Here is a 15,020-nt window from a genome sequence, read left to right on the forward strand (position 1 = left end):
TCAACCCATAGGACATTTTCCTTCCTTCCTCAGTGGATTCCATGTCTGGCTCATCATCTTTCTCTTCTCCCTATCTCCTGCCCTCAAGGTGGCAACATCAGGGTAAATATTGTCACCGCTTCAAATGCCTTAACTTCCTAGTTCTTCAATCTCCTCAATTCCCATGACTTACTCTTCTTCTCCAACTCAGCTGTACACAGAATTGGTCACGCCCTTGATCCTACCATCTCCTACAAGCATTGCTTATTCACGAGCTCTGAATTTCTTCTTTCTAATCTTCTACAATTCCCTCTTTCTCTCTGCCCAATGGCCCCTAGCCCTGTTCTCAATCATCACCACAGCCTCCCTTCCTTCAGCCCCTCCATTCTCTCCTAAGCCAATGTCCTTGCATAGTCTACACTCTCCTCCCTTCCCTATTTTGCCTCCTTGAGCTCCACACTCACCTTAACCCTTGATTGTCTTGCTTCCTTGTCCAACCCAAATAACATCTTGCCAACCTCCAACTCTGGATTTTCCCCGCCACTTGCTTCTACTTCTATTCACATGCTGCTGAATGGAAGTCATGGAGTCATGCTGATTGGATACATCACAGACTGATACTATCTAATCACCACTGGGTCCTAAATGCATGAATCCACTATCCCTCTCTCCACTGCAGCTATTCCAAACAGTTTTATCTCTCTTCAAGCCCTATTCTTTCAGCTGAGGAACTAGCTCATGTCTCGCTGAAAAAAATGGAAACCATTTGCCAAGAGCGTCTGCTTCTTTCCTCTTCATTTCACATCCTTCAGTCATCTTCCTCATTGTTTCCCCCTTCACCTGGGTCTCAGATGAACAGGTCGTTCTCCTCGCCAAGGCCAACCCCATGTGTGTCTTTGATCCCATCATTTCATGTCTTCTCTAGTAAATTGCCCCCCCACAATCATCCCTACTCTCTCTTTAATCTTCAATTTCTCCCAGTTTTCTCCATCTTGGCTGCCTACACATATGACCTTGTCTTCCTTAAAAAAAGCCCTGACTTGATCCTACCACCTCTTCTAACTATCATTCTAAATCTCTCCTCCCTTTCTTGGCTAAACTTCTTGAGATAAAGTCCTTTTAGGAGAGTGTTTCTCTTCTAAATCCCCTGAAATCTGGCTTCCAACCTCATCATTCAACTGAAACTGCTCAGTCTAAAGTTACCAATGATTTCCTAATTGCCTAATTCTTCTTTTTGAGGCAATCAGGGTTAAGTGATTTGCCTAGGGTCACACAGCTAGTAAGTGTCTGAGAACAGATTTGAACTTGGGTCCTTCTGACTTTAAGGTGGGTGCTCTATCCACAGCACCACCTAGCTGCCCCTCATGGCCTTTTCTTAATCTCCGTCCTCACTGACCTCTCCTCGGCCTCTGACGCTGTTGATCACTGTCTCCTTCTGGGCTTCTCCTCCTTCCCCTCCTATCTACTTATTCTCAGTTGAATCTGCCAGCTCTTCATCCATGTCTCAGCCTCTGATCATAGGTATCCCCTAGGGTCTCGTCCTGGGGGGATACCTCTTCTCTTCTCTTTTACCATCTCACTTGATGACGATCTATGTCCTGCCGGTGGAGTCCAGTGACTCTGGAGGAGAGAGTCAGGCCAATGACTGCACAGCTCTGCCTCACTGAAATCCAATTCACTTGTTGCAAGTCAAGACATCACCTTCCTGATGTCATTGATCCTCTTTGAGAAGGAAAGATGAATGACATGCTTGGAATGTTCCTCCCCGCCACCTCTGCCTCTTGGCTTCCTGGGCTCCTTTCAACCCTCAGCTCAAGTCTCACTTGCTGCAAGCCTTTCCCAGACCCTCTCCCCACCCCAGTTACTGGTGCCTTCCCGTATGTGGAACTGGTCCATACCTAATTATTTACATGTCGTCTCCCCCATTGGAATGTAAGCTCCTTGGGGGATCTGTTTTCCCTTTCCTTGTATCCTTGTAACTTAGTACAGTGCCGGGAATACAGTAAATGCTTAATAAATGCTTGTTGACTGATTGACCTATATAAAGAAGTGATACTATCATAGGACAAGAGTCCTTCTCAATAGATATGTGACAAATGACTATGAAATGAAGAACTAGAAGCTGTCAATAACTCTACGAAAAAAATGCTCCAAATCACTAATGAAAGAGAAATGAAAATTAACATGAATTAAATGAAACATTAACATTAAATGAAATGAAAATACCAATTGTTGGAGGAGCTCTGGGAAGGTAGGCTTACTAATGGACCATTAGTGGAGTTACGGATTGGCTCAACCATTCTGGAAAACCGTTTTAAATGATGCCTCCTCCCCCCCCCCAAGCCACTAAATGGTACATCGCCTTTAACTCAGAGATACTGCTATTAGGCATATATACCAGGGTGGTCAAAGACAAAGGGAAAGGACCAAAGGTACAAAAAGAAAAAAGAAAGAAAACAAACAAAATGCTTTTTCCATTCATTCATTCATTCAAATTATGGAAGATGAGTTTTGGAGTCAATTGAGTAGATCAAGCAAGTCTCTCCACCCCACCTAAAATAAATGATAAGACACTAAGACCTGATAACTTAATGAGGTAAAAGCATCTCAAAGACGTTAGCTTATGTTAAAAGGCATTTTAAAAAAATCCTTTAAAAATTTTTGAAAGCAAATGGACAAAGGAAAACTATACCAGACAGTAGATCTATTCCTATTGGGTGAGGGACTTGTCCATGCCCAGCTGATCTTCTATAAGAGAGCAGACTTCGTTCAGAACCAGGAAGATTCAAGCAAGCAGAGAGGAGAAAGCCTCCCTCTTCCCCCAAGGAATCAGTTGGGATCAGAAGAGAAGCAGAGCCCCGGGTTTTGGTGATTGGTCATGTTTCCCCTTTCCTTACACTGACCAGAAGAGGACCTCTTGAACTACAGAGGTCCAGAGGATCGTCCATCTTAGTGTTGCTGCTTGAGCAATGGGAAGGGTGGCAGCCAGAGGCATCCTGTTAGCAGTGTCTCTGGGTCAACTGAAGGCAGTGTATGTATTGAGATTGAATGCCAGCTTGGATCCAAATTCAATGGGCTACAAAGAACCCAGCAGAAATGCCATACCCTGCCTAAGCGAATCACCTTGAAGACTTCCAGAAGGGATTTCCAGGTGCTATGTTACCCTCATTTGCCACATGTATTCAAAGCTTGAGACCACTTTCCCCCAAACTCTCTATATTTTTGTGGGAGAGTGTGTCAGATTTTAGGGGAGTTGTTTTATACCATCTGTCTTGGTAAATAACCCCCCCCTTCCTAAGAACTAATTGAATCTAGATGACTAATTGATATTAACCCATAATCATGGGAGGTGGAAAATACCAGTGGAGGCTCATGAGTTATACAGCTCTAGAAAAGACAATGCCCATGCTCTAAAAGTTAATCCCTAGAACCCTGTTGAGACACATAGCAACCAGGCTTGGCTGGCTGGGGATCTGACTCCTCATGCCAGCTGGGATAGTCGCTCCAGGGTCTGCATGTGCTACAAATATAACGGGGCATTATTTCACCTAAGAAATGATGAAAAGGTGGATTTGGAGAAACTTGGGAATAATTGAACGTATGCAGAATAAAATGTGCAGAAACAGAACAAGAAATATGGTCACCACAATAACAACAATGTGAGAGAAAGTGACTCTAAAAGACCTCTCAGTTCTGATCAAAGTATCAACAATCATCAACTCCAAAACTAGATTAAAAGACCTTTAAAAACATTTCAGGCAGCTAGGTGGCACCATAGTGCATGGAACGCTGAGCCTGGAAGCGTGAAGACTTGAGTTCAAATGTGACCTCAGACACTTACTAGCTTTGTGACCCCCAGGCAAGTCGTTTAACTCTGCCTCAGTTTCCTCATCTGTAGAACAAGGAGGTTGGAATGATGAACTCTAAGGTCCCTGCCAGGTCTAGATTTATCATCTTTTGATTCAGGCAGCTTACAAGTCAAAGTGGTTGTAGTGGGAAGGGTGTTTATTGATTGGAAATCCCTATTCTTTTGCTTTGTTAGATGTTTCCTGTGTGACTGGGGTCAGGGAGGAGACTTGCCTACTCAGCCTGTTTCATTATCCATAAAATGACCAGGGTAGGGTGTAGCAGCGGCAGCAGCAGCAACAGTAGTGGTATTGGTACTGGTACTGGTAGAAATACTGGCATGGTTTGCCATTCCCTTCTTCAGCTCATTTTACAGATGAAGAAACTGAGGCAAACAGGGTTAAGTGACTTGCCCAGGGTCACACAGCTAGGAAGTGTCTGAGGCTGGATTTGAACTCAGGTCTTCCTGATTCCAGGGCTAGCCATCTGTCCACTGCCGCGCCATCTAGCTTCCAGGAGTAGTAGGCGACAACATTTATATAGCCCTTACTGTGTGCCAGGCACTATGCTAAGAACTTTATGTAATGAATGAACAAATAAACGAATGAATGGATGAATGAATGAATAAAGGGCTTGCTATATGCAAAGCACTGTGCTAAGGGATATAAATAGAACAATGTCTCAGCCCTCAAAGAGCTTCCATGCCATTGGGAGAGACACATATACACATAACATTTATCTGTAAATTCCAGCTCTGAGATTCAAGGGTAGATGACATCTGAAGTCCCTTCTACTTTTCCTCCTGTGATACTCTGAGAGCAGGGATCCTTTCTTATTTACCTTGGTCTCATATTAGAATATGGGCTCCTTGAGAGCATAGAAGGTTCTTGACTCATTCATTCATTCATTCATTCATTCATTCATTTATTCATCCTCTAGCCCCCTAATCTTCGAAGCAACATCTGCAGCAAAAGTGTAAGCAAACCTTTTCTGGAGTTGGAGTAATATGAGAAGCTGCCTCTAGAGGGCACCATGTGTCCGGGTTCCATGAGCTCCTAGCTCATCTGTCTCCTACTGGTCCTTCTGTTGGAGGGCCAGCCAGGAGGGAAGGATGGAGAGGCGGGATGCAGGGAGGTGGGAGGGAGGGAGAGAGGGAGGGCAGTCAACGCGGTTTGGTGAGGGTCCTCCTGTGCATGCTTCCTCCCCGTCCCCTTCAGTACTCTGAGGAGCAGCCTTCTGGATTCGAAGGCTCCGGAGCATGGGCACCTAGGGACTTTAGAAACCCTCGGGGCCGGCCCCCTCAGTTTACAGATGAGGAAGCAGAAGCCCAGACAGGTCCAGTGACTTGCCCAGGGATTTGCGGTGGGATTTGAAGTCAGGTCCTCTTGGGAATCCAAGTCCAGCATGCTCCACTATATATCACATTGAACAATTACCAACCAGCTCTCAACTACACGCCCAGCCCAGGTGTTCCCTACTCGAGTGGCCAGCGGTCTATCCATTAGGCTTCCTTTTGCTATGTAAGCATCAGCTGTCCATCTTCCTCAATGTTCCCTACCCTTTGCCTCTACATGCCTCTGTCCAGAATTTAAAAGCCTTTTACCGCCTGGCTCCTCTACCTTTCCAGTGTTGTTCAGCTTTTTCCCCCTTGGTGCACTCCATGGGCCAGTCAGACTGGCCTTCTCCGCCTTCCTCATAGAGGACAATCCATTTCCCACCTTCACGCTTTTCCATAGCCTGCTCCCCATGTCTGAAATGCATGCCCTTCCCACCTCCTGCTGTTGGTTTTCTTTAAGATTCAGAAGTGGAAAGACTAGGTAGGGCCTTAGCTGACTGAGGGACCCTGTTAAGCTACCCACAAAGCGCTGCTCTGAAGAATGGGGCATCCCCTGGGATGAGAGCCAGAGGACCCCAGCCAGACCGCAGCTTTGCTGCAGAGGTAAATGCTGCCCCCTCCCCCCCACACAATGGACGATTAATAAGGGCTTGTGGGATTGAATTCTGGTCTCCCCCTTCCTCCCCTCCCCCATTTCCTCAGGCTAATTTTGTGTACACTTATTTATGTATATACTGAATCCTTCCATAAAATATAAGCTCCTTAGAGACTAGATCTGTATCCCCAGTGCATTGTGCCTAGCAATCAGTCAGCTATGCCTTTTATTTCTTTATTTTGATTTTTTAATTTTTATTTACAAATTTTACTTTTTTTATTTTTACTTTTATTTATTTATTCACTTACCACGTGCCAGACACTATTCTAGGCACTGGGGATGCAATGAAGGGCAAAGTCATGGTTCCTTTCCTCAAAGAGCTCACATTCTAATGGGTGAAACGAGGTGAATAACCTGGTACACACAAAATATATAGATTAGGGAAGTGGAAGGTCATCTGAAAGGGGAAGGCACACACTAGGTGCATTGATTGAGACCTGCATTTGAATCTTACCTCTGACATTGAGAAACCTTTCCTGATCCCTTTTAATATTAGTGCCTTCCCCATTCTTAATTATTTACAATTTGTCTTTGTCTGTACATAGTTGTTTAATGCTGTCTCCTTGTTTGATTGTGGGCCCCCTGAGGGCAGAGGGCTTTTGCCCTTCTTGGAATCCCCAGTACTTAACACAGTGCCTGGCACACAGTAGGTGCTTAATAAATGCTAGCTGTGTGGGCAGATCACCCTTCTGAACCGGTTTTATCCTCGGTAAGGATCTTCATTGTGAGGAAAGTAGATTGGATGGATGTGAGTTATTATTATTGTTATTGTTATCATAGGTGTGTGGGGGAGAGCAGGGTGGAGACCAGAATTCAATCCCATTAGCCCTTATTACATAAGTGTTCAATGTATGCTAGGCACTGGGCTCAGCTGAGTTCTGTGCATCAGGGAGAACAGGCCCTGGGGCTTCCGGCCTTTCTCCCTGCCCCCCTCCCACTCCCCCCTGTTCTCTGGGTCAATCGCTTGGCCCCTTTTCTGGCTTTAAAGCCTTTCATAGCTAGGCAGAGAGCTAGTGAGGCTCCATACGCAGGGTGTGAACATAGGTGTAGAAAGGATGCTTCTGTCCTCTGATTTCTCTGAGCCTTGTGCTTGGGGCTCCCTTTTCCCTGAACTCACTCCCCCTGGTAGCCTAGATATTTATGTATGGAGAGACCTATGTCTCTGTCTTAGAGTATAGAGAGTATAGGCTTCCTGAAGGCATGGCCTGGGTCTGGTCTGTCTTTGCATTTCTTGCTTCAAGCATGAGCCTTAGTAAATATTTGTTGAACGGATGGCTGGGCTGACTCTGGGGTGCTGAGATCTATCACTTCTGTTCAATTCATTAACAAGTATTTGATCATTAAAAATTCTAATGATTTTTATACCACCTTTATTTCCAGATAACGCCCATATAGCCACCCCTTTAAAACAGAATGAAAAATGAACCTGACACCATAAACGTGTCCGCCACCTATGGGAGAAAGGGACAAAATGTATTTTCTCATCTCTTCTTGGGGGTCCAAACATCAAATATTTCTTAAGCACTTACTATGTACAAGGCACTGGGGAAAGGAAGAAAAGCCACAACAAAAACAATGACCCAGTTCCTGCCCTCGAGAAGCTTAGATTCTACTGGGGCCAGGTGGGGAAGGTGCCCAGACACAGTAGAGGGTGAGACCTTGGCATAGGAGAGCTTTAAGATGGCTTTTGAGAATTTGAGGAAGGGGAAAATACTTTCAGTGGGGGAGGAGGGTAGGAAAGGCTTCCTGGAGGAGGCAAACCTCGAAGGAAGATTTCATCTGTCAGAGATGAAGGGAGGAGGGCACAAGAGTAGCCGTGTACATGGAAAAAAGAAATCTAGAAAAGTGAGCCGTATAGTCTGGCTGGGGCGTGGAGTTTGAGTGAAGTGAGGCTGGAGGATTGGGGCCCAAATATTGAGGGTTCAAAATGCTGGGCTGAGGCAATGGGGAGCCCTGGAAGGCTTCCAAGCAGGGGAGTTATCCGTAGTGTGACCAGATCTGGAAGCTTATGGTGGCGGTGAATGGCTGGGAAGCATTGGACAATTCTGACCACCTAGTGTCATCTTCACTCTCATAGGAAGAGTGCTGGGTTTAGACCCTGTTCTGCACTCCCCCTCTCTCCATTCTCCCCACTAACCAAGGACATCTGCCGTGGAGGAAGCAATTGGTTTGAAGTGGGATCCTGTCTCAGCTTTGTTGCTAATTAGCTGTGACCTTGGGCAAATTCCACTTTTCTCATCTCTAAGAGGGAGAAGGAAAAGAGGGTTTGGGACTTGGGAGTTAGGAAAAGCTAGATCCGAACACTGCCTCAGTCACTTACTGTGTGACCCTGGGCAGGTCATTTAATTTCTTTGGGCCTCAGTTTCCTCATCTGTAAAACAGGTGTGTGTGTGTGTGTGTTCCTTCTAGCACTCCAGCTGTGATCCAATGGGCTGGCTGTCCTCCAATGTTCTTTCCAGAGATGGCAGCCCAGGGCTTGCCCTGCTGGGCGGGGGAAACCTAGCCAGTTGTGGGACCCGTGGGACCCAAGCCACCCCCAGAAAACATCTTCCTGCCTGGCCTGTTATTAACATCAACAATAACAGAGCTAATGACCCCCCCTGCGGGGTTTCCCCGGCCCCTCCTAAGCTGCTCTCTCACTGGGGCCAAACTCTCCCACCAGGAGAGTTGTCACAGCACCTGAAGACCCAGCCCAGCTGAAAGGTATTCTGTCCCCTGGAGCCAGGTGGGTACCCTTCTTCCCAAGCCCCAGTGGCTGAGATTTCTCCCCAGAGCCCAAGTGGGGTACTCAAGCTAGGGAAGGGAAGAAGCATTGATATAGCTCCTACTATATGCTGTTGGGGAGCTCCCAGGCTTACTGTTTGAGAGCATGGGACCACACCCCCCCCACTCCCTGCTGTGCCAAGGTGGGGGGGGTAGAGGGGGGAAACTAGGTCATCTTGATTTTGATTCTGATCCCGGCCAGGTCCTGGAGACTGAAGACAAAGGAAGGGTGGTGTTCCCACCTCGAGCAAGGAGTTCGGGGCCAGAATGGAGCTGGGTGTCTTGGCTGGCTGCGGTAGGACCCTGGCCCTTTAGCGGAGGCTGGAGTCCAGGACAGGACGGTGGGTCCTGGACCTTTTGGGGAGGTTACAATGGGGACTAGTTGTGAGCCTCGGTACAGGACGGGCAGGATTCCAGAGTTGGACCTGCTGGTCTCCTAAGAGAGGAGAGTGGACATTGATGGGGGAAGGATGGACAGGTGTGTGTGGACAGAGTGGCTTTGCGGAATCTCGGTGGCTGGCTCAATCACTCAATCAACATTTATTAAGTGCCTACTGTGCCAGAAAGTGGGATGGTCTTCTCAGCCTGGTGAAGGTGGGGAGGGGGGGTGGGCCCTTTGGGAGGGCTGCCAACCCCCTCCTTCTACGGATTCTGCCCCCCAGCCCCTCCAAGGCACCCCGTTGGGTTAGACTGGAAGCTCGCCGAGGGCAGGGATGCTCGGGTACCGTGCCTAAGCGGGACCTAATAGACCCTAGGGGCTTGACTGAGAGTGGGGTGCGGGGGTGCGCGGGACCTCTGGGCGGGAGTCGGGCGAGGGGTCCCCCATGAGTGGGCGGGGCAGAATGGACCCCTACAGTCGGGCCCTAGAATGCTGTTGCATCCCGGGGAACGTGGTGGGGGCGAGATAAGGGTGTCCCCACGGCGGACCCCGGGTCCCGCGACGCGCCGGGACTGGCCCTTTAAGGCCAGAGCTGAGCCTCGCGCGCCGGTGCGGTTGCCCGGAGCTGTAGCCGCGAAGGAGCGCGCGCGCGTCTCCGCGGCGCCGCGTGCCCGCCGCCCCGCCCCGCCCCAGGCACGCGCTCGCCTCTGCCGGGGCCTCGGCAAGCCCGCGCGCGCGCGCACTCCGCTCCCGCCCCCTCCCGCCGGCGGCGCGTCCTGTCCCGGCGCGCGCGCGTTCGAAAGTCCTCGCGGGCGGCCCCGCCGCCCCAAGTTAGCCGGAGTTGCTCGTGGCTGCGCGCGGTACTCGGCTCGGCTCGGCTCGGCTCGACTCTGCTCCGGGTAAGTGCCTCGCGCCCCGCGCCCGGAGTCCGCGCGCCCCCTCGCGCTCCAGAGGTTGGCGGCCAGCCGGCCGCCCTCGACGGCCCTGGGAGCCCCCCTCATCCCCGGCGGATGGCGGGGCCGGCCGGCCGTGCTCCCGGTGCGCCCTCTTCCTCCCCTCCTCTCCCCGGCTGCTTCGGCTGCGGCTGCTGGGACTTGTAGTGTCCCCGGGCGCCGTCCCACTCCCCGGGTGGGCAGCCGCCGTACTACAGCTCCCGACAGGCCCCGCGCCGCAGGGGGCGAAGGGGACCGAGGGAGAAACCGAGACCTGCCGACCACGCATGCGCGAGGGAGCCTGCCTGCCTGCCGCTTTTCTTTACCGGTCCTCGGTTCTGCAGGCTCGCTGCCCTGGTCCCCTGGACCCCGCCGTGGGTGCTGCAGCGGGCGGGGCAGATTCGAGGGCATGCTGCAAGCCCGGCCTCTTCCCCGTGTGCAAAGTGGGGAACAGGCCCAGAGGGAGCAAGGGACTTGTCCAGAGCTACCCAGCAAATTCGTGGCAGACTGGATTCGAACCCAGGGTTTCCTATTCCAAATCCAATTTCCGCTTTATCCTGCTTCTGTCTTATTTGTACAATTATTTGCATGCTTTCTCTCCCATTAGACTGTGAGCTCCTGAAGAGCAGGGATTGTCTTTAGCTTTTTTTTTTTTAGCACAATACCAGGCATACAGTAGGTGCATCATTAATGTTCATTGATTGACTGACTAAACCTCAGGGGCCTAGGAGGTCGCATGGGGTGCACTTCTGCTGGATCCTGGTTGTGCACAAGTTAATGCATTGATGCTGGTGTACCTGAGACTGCCCCCCCCCACTACCCCCAGGTATGGGGAAAAGTAGGGTACTGGAGGCAGGCTCCATGTAAAAATAAGGATCGTATTGGTCCTTTTTCCTTTGTTTACATCACTGGCACATTCCAATGACTACCTCCACATCCTATACTAGTACCCAGTAAGAACAGTCAAGAAACACAAATCACCATATTGACCATGCAGTATGCCTCATTCCACACCCATAGACCCTCACCTTTCTGCCTGCAGTGGGGAGACATGCTTCAGTATCGGTCTCTGAAGGCAATTTTGGACGATGAAGCCTTTCAGTTTTCATTTAACTTGTCACGTAAATTGTTTTCCAGGTCCTCCTGCCCTGGCTTGATCAATTCGTAGAAGTCTTCCCAAATTTCTCTGAATTCTGGATTTTACATTTGGGGTGGGATGTTACTGTGTGTGGGGCCTCTGAGAAGTCACTTCGTGATTAATTTCCTCATCTGTCAAATGAAGGAGCTGGTCTAGATCAGAGGTCTGTCGGAACCAGATTGAGATGTAATTGGGAAATGTTTAACAAAATTTTAAAAAATATGGTACACTCTAGATTATGTTCATTTGTGGTTTTCTACACCAGTACTTGGCCAGATGGGTTGTGTCTGTTTGATTTAGACACCACTGCACTAGATGGCCCTGGCCTTCCCTTGTAGTTCTAATGCTGTGCTTTGTGTATTTGCCATTTTCTTTTTTTCTGGCTCAGTCCTAGACCTTCACCTTATATAATTTGTTTGGCCATACCCCTCATCAGTAGAGATCTCCACTTTCAGTTTTTTTGCTACTGCAAAAAATGCTGCTGTATTTTGTATACATGGGGCCATTCCTTCTCTGGCACCTCCTTGGTGTATATACTATACCTAGTACAAATGGCCTAATGACTCCTTCGTGTAATGCCCAGCTTTTCCAGAACAGCTGGACCAATTCTCAGCCCACCTCAGAGGGCATTAGTGTGTGGTGAGGTAGCTCCCAACCGTTTTCATCTCCTGGTATCTTTGCCCATATGGGGACTTTTGAATTGTTTTAATTTTCATTTCTCATATTATTAATGATTGGGAACATTTCTTTCATTTGGTTGTTGATAAGTTTCATTTCTTTTGAAAATTGGGAGTTCATTTATCTATTGGGGAATGGCTTTTGTTATATATTTATATCAGTTTCTTCTATGTCTTGGGTCAGAGAGTTAGCAGAGATGGGTGCTGTAAAAACTTTGTGGAATGGCTTTTTGGTTTTATGTGATTAAACCTGTCTACTTTATCTTCTGTGATCGACCTTCTACCTTTTAACATGAAGAATTCTCACCTTGGCCCTAATTGTGCAAGGTTATCGCCCTACCTTTGATTTTTTTATGATGTGACTTTAATGTTTAGGTCATGTATTCATTTAGACCTTATTGTGGTATGTGGATGGCATCATGTGTTGGCCTAAACCTCGTCTCTGCCAAGTTGCTTTCCTGTTTTCCCAGTGGTTTTTGTAGAATGTGGGGTCCTTACCCCAGGAATTGGTACCCTTGGATTTATTGAACCAGCCCTGGATTTTGGATCCATGTGGGACATCAGAGTTGGGCTGTGTGCCTGCCTGATGCCTGGCCACGGGGCATTGCTGCTGGCCATTCCGCTTTTTTGGAGGGCTGAACAGGAGACGCCACGGAGAGTGGGGATTTCTGTGAATGAGTGTCTAGTCCAGGAGGGTCTTGACCTGGGGGGAGTTGGGGCGGGGGGTCCGTGAACTTTGTTTTTAAAAAACATTTGGAGGGGCAGCTAGGTGATGCAGTGGATAGAGCACTGGCCCTGAAGGCAGGAGGACCTGAGTTCAAATCCGGCCTCAGACCAGACACTTGACACGTACTAGCTGTGTGACCTTGGGCAAGTCACTTAACCCCTATTGCCTCACAAAAAACAAAACAAAACAAAACAAACATTTGGAGAGATGAACTATAGTCAAATTGGCTGCTTTTTATTTCATGCATTTAAAGACGCGGATCCTACATTTAAAGACATTCTTCTGAGAAGGGGTCCCTCGGTTTCTCCAGATGGCCCAAGAGGTCCAGGACACATAAAAATGGTTAAGAACCCGCTCTAGCCCAAAGGATCCCCGCTGCCCGCCCTGCATCCTCCACTGGACAGCAGCCCTTCAGCTGCTTGAGGGTAGGGGTCGTGCCCCATCCACGCTTCTTTTCTTCCCAGTCCCTCAAGCCCAATCCCTCTGTGGGATGTGGACTCAAGGCCTTTCCCCCTCCTGCTCAGTCTTCTCTGGACACTCTGCAGCCTGGCCATTGTGAATAGGTGTTGCTACCTCCTGTTCAAATGAGATCACGAGTGGAAAGAAAGCACTTAGCACAGCCTGGCACACAGTCGGTGCTTAATAAGCACTCGTTCCCTCCCCCTCCCTTGAAGCTGGCCAGATTCCGCTAGCTTTCTTGGCTTACATCTCACAGCTTTGAAGTCTGTGGAGCTGGCAGTCTGATAGCACCTCTCCCACCCCCCCTTTCAGATGACTGCTGCTTAACCAGACCCCCCCCACCACCACCAAGTTGATTTTTTGAACCCAAGTGTAAGCTGTTCCGCTGATTCCTCTGTCTTATCAGATTCAGCCCAGGCTCTAGCTTGTCATACGCGATTCCCATATCCTCTCTGAGCTTCGTGACATGTGTCAGCTGGAGAAGCGTGCCATCTGTGCCTTCGGCGAGTCGCTGAGGCCAATGTTTGCCAGCATGGGGCGCAGCGCAGATCCCTGGGGCCCTGCGCTAGAGACCTCCTGCCGGGTCAGGACTGACCGGTCTTCTGCCTGTCCCGCCAGGTCCAGATCCGTCTTGTGGCATCATCACCGAGGCCCCGTCTCCCTCCCCTCTTCATGGGAACATCATAGGACATGTTAGCAGATGCTGTGCTAAAATCCAGATTTTAGAGCTGAAGCATCCTTGACTGACCAGTTTAGTGAATCTGGAAAGACCTGCTCTCGATCAGCCAGCCTGGCTCTGCGGTCGGTCAAGCAGCTAACATTTACTAGATCCTTCGGTGTGCTGGGTGCCTGTTCCTGGGGATACAGGTGAAATGAGGCATCCCTCACTTTCTCCGTTGGAACTGGCTCTCCCTACTTCACCCAGGCTGGCTAGGCCCTGTGGTCAGTGACGGGCCTGTTTCCGTCGTCGGCTCCGGCTGGGAGCGTGGACGTGCTCCGCTAGCCAGTCGGCCCTGCCTTAGGCTGCTTGCTTAGACGGAGAGGATGCCGAGGGGCACTGTAGCCAGCCACCCCAGCTCTGCCTCCGGTGAGCTTTGAAGGAGCCAACTTTTTATTAGGGGAGATGCGATCACGTTTGCTGAGGATCCCCACTAGAGGCGGTCTCCCCGGCGCAGTGGGCGTTATTGCCCTTCGGGCCCCCAGGGTGGGGTTCACCAGGGACAGGGGACTTCATCCAGGGCACCCCCACCTCCTCCCTCCTTATCTTAGCACTGTGCGGGCATGTAGCAGACGCTACACGAACGTGGGCCTGCCGTGGCCGGTGTAGTGCCACGGTTGTGGACTTTGTTGTGGCTGTTGGTGCTGTGGTGATGGGCTGTGCAAAGACGTCATTTGTCTCCATTGGTGTTCTCACCCCAGAGGTGAATGGATCCAGGCCATTGAGGCATTGGGAAGGGCCCCAGCTTGGTGGCCAGCAGGGTCTGTAAGCTGGCTCAGGAGGGGTTTTGTCCAGGAAGCCCCTTGGACATCATTTGTGATTGTGGAAGGGAGCCACCCTCGCTCCTAAGCGACGTGGCTGGCTCTTCCAGGTCGGCTGGATCATAACGTTCAGTGAATGTCCGCGTGTGACCTTTAGAAAAGATGGGACAAGCCCATCTACCATTCACGCTGTTCCCCAGCCTATTCTCTCCACCCTGAATCATACCCACACGTCCACTGGACTGTTAGCTCTTTGAGGGTGGGCCTATGCTTGTCTCTCCTCACAGGGTCCTGAGCTTGGGGCTACTTGCTTAAGCATCTCTTCAACTAGGAGGCTGTCCGGGGCTCAGGTTGTTGGGGTGCCCTCGTCTCTAGATTATCCTTTTTTTTTTTTTTTTGGTGAGGCAGTTGGGGTTAAGTGACTTGCCCAGAGTCACATAGCTAGTGAGTGTTATGTGTCTGAGGCTGGATTTGAACTCAGGTCCTCCTGACTTCAGGGATGCCCTCATCTCTAGGACTTCCCCTTCCACTGCTTGTGGCCAGGATGGTGGTCCCGTGGCTTGTCTGTCTGGGCCAGGGCACAGGCTTACTGAACATGGGTGGGTTGCTCCCGTTGCCAGGTGGCAGATCAGAAATGGGGTTTGGGACGT

At 49.9% G+C, this 15,020-nt stretch overlaps 1 protein-coding gene across 1 annotated transcript in view; it reads left to right on the forward strand.

The window, feature by feature from the left end:
- The first annotated feature begins 9,831 nt into the window (after positions 1–9,831).
- Positions 9,832–15,020, forward strand: part of SIPA1L3 (signal induced proliferation associated 1 like 3) — a 169,510-nt gene continuing 164,321 nt past the window's right edge. The window contains exon 1 of the mRNA XM_027855213.1: positions 9,832–9,857. The gene's annotated coding sequence lies outside the window, so the exon portion shown is untranslated. The remainder of the gene's footprint in view (positions 9,858–15,020) is intronic.

This window comes from Vombatus ursinus, unplaced genomic scaffold (assembly GCF_900497805.2).
Source record: "Vombatus ursinus unplaced genomic scaffold, bare-nosed wombat genome assembly UNPS02010822.1, whole genome shotgun sequence".
Lineage (NCBI taxonomy): Eukaryota > Metazoa > Chordata > Mammalia > Diprotodontia > Vombatidae > Vombatus > Vombatus ursinus.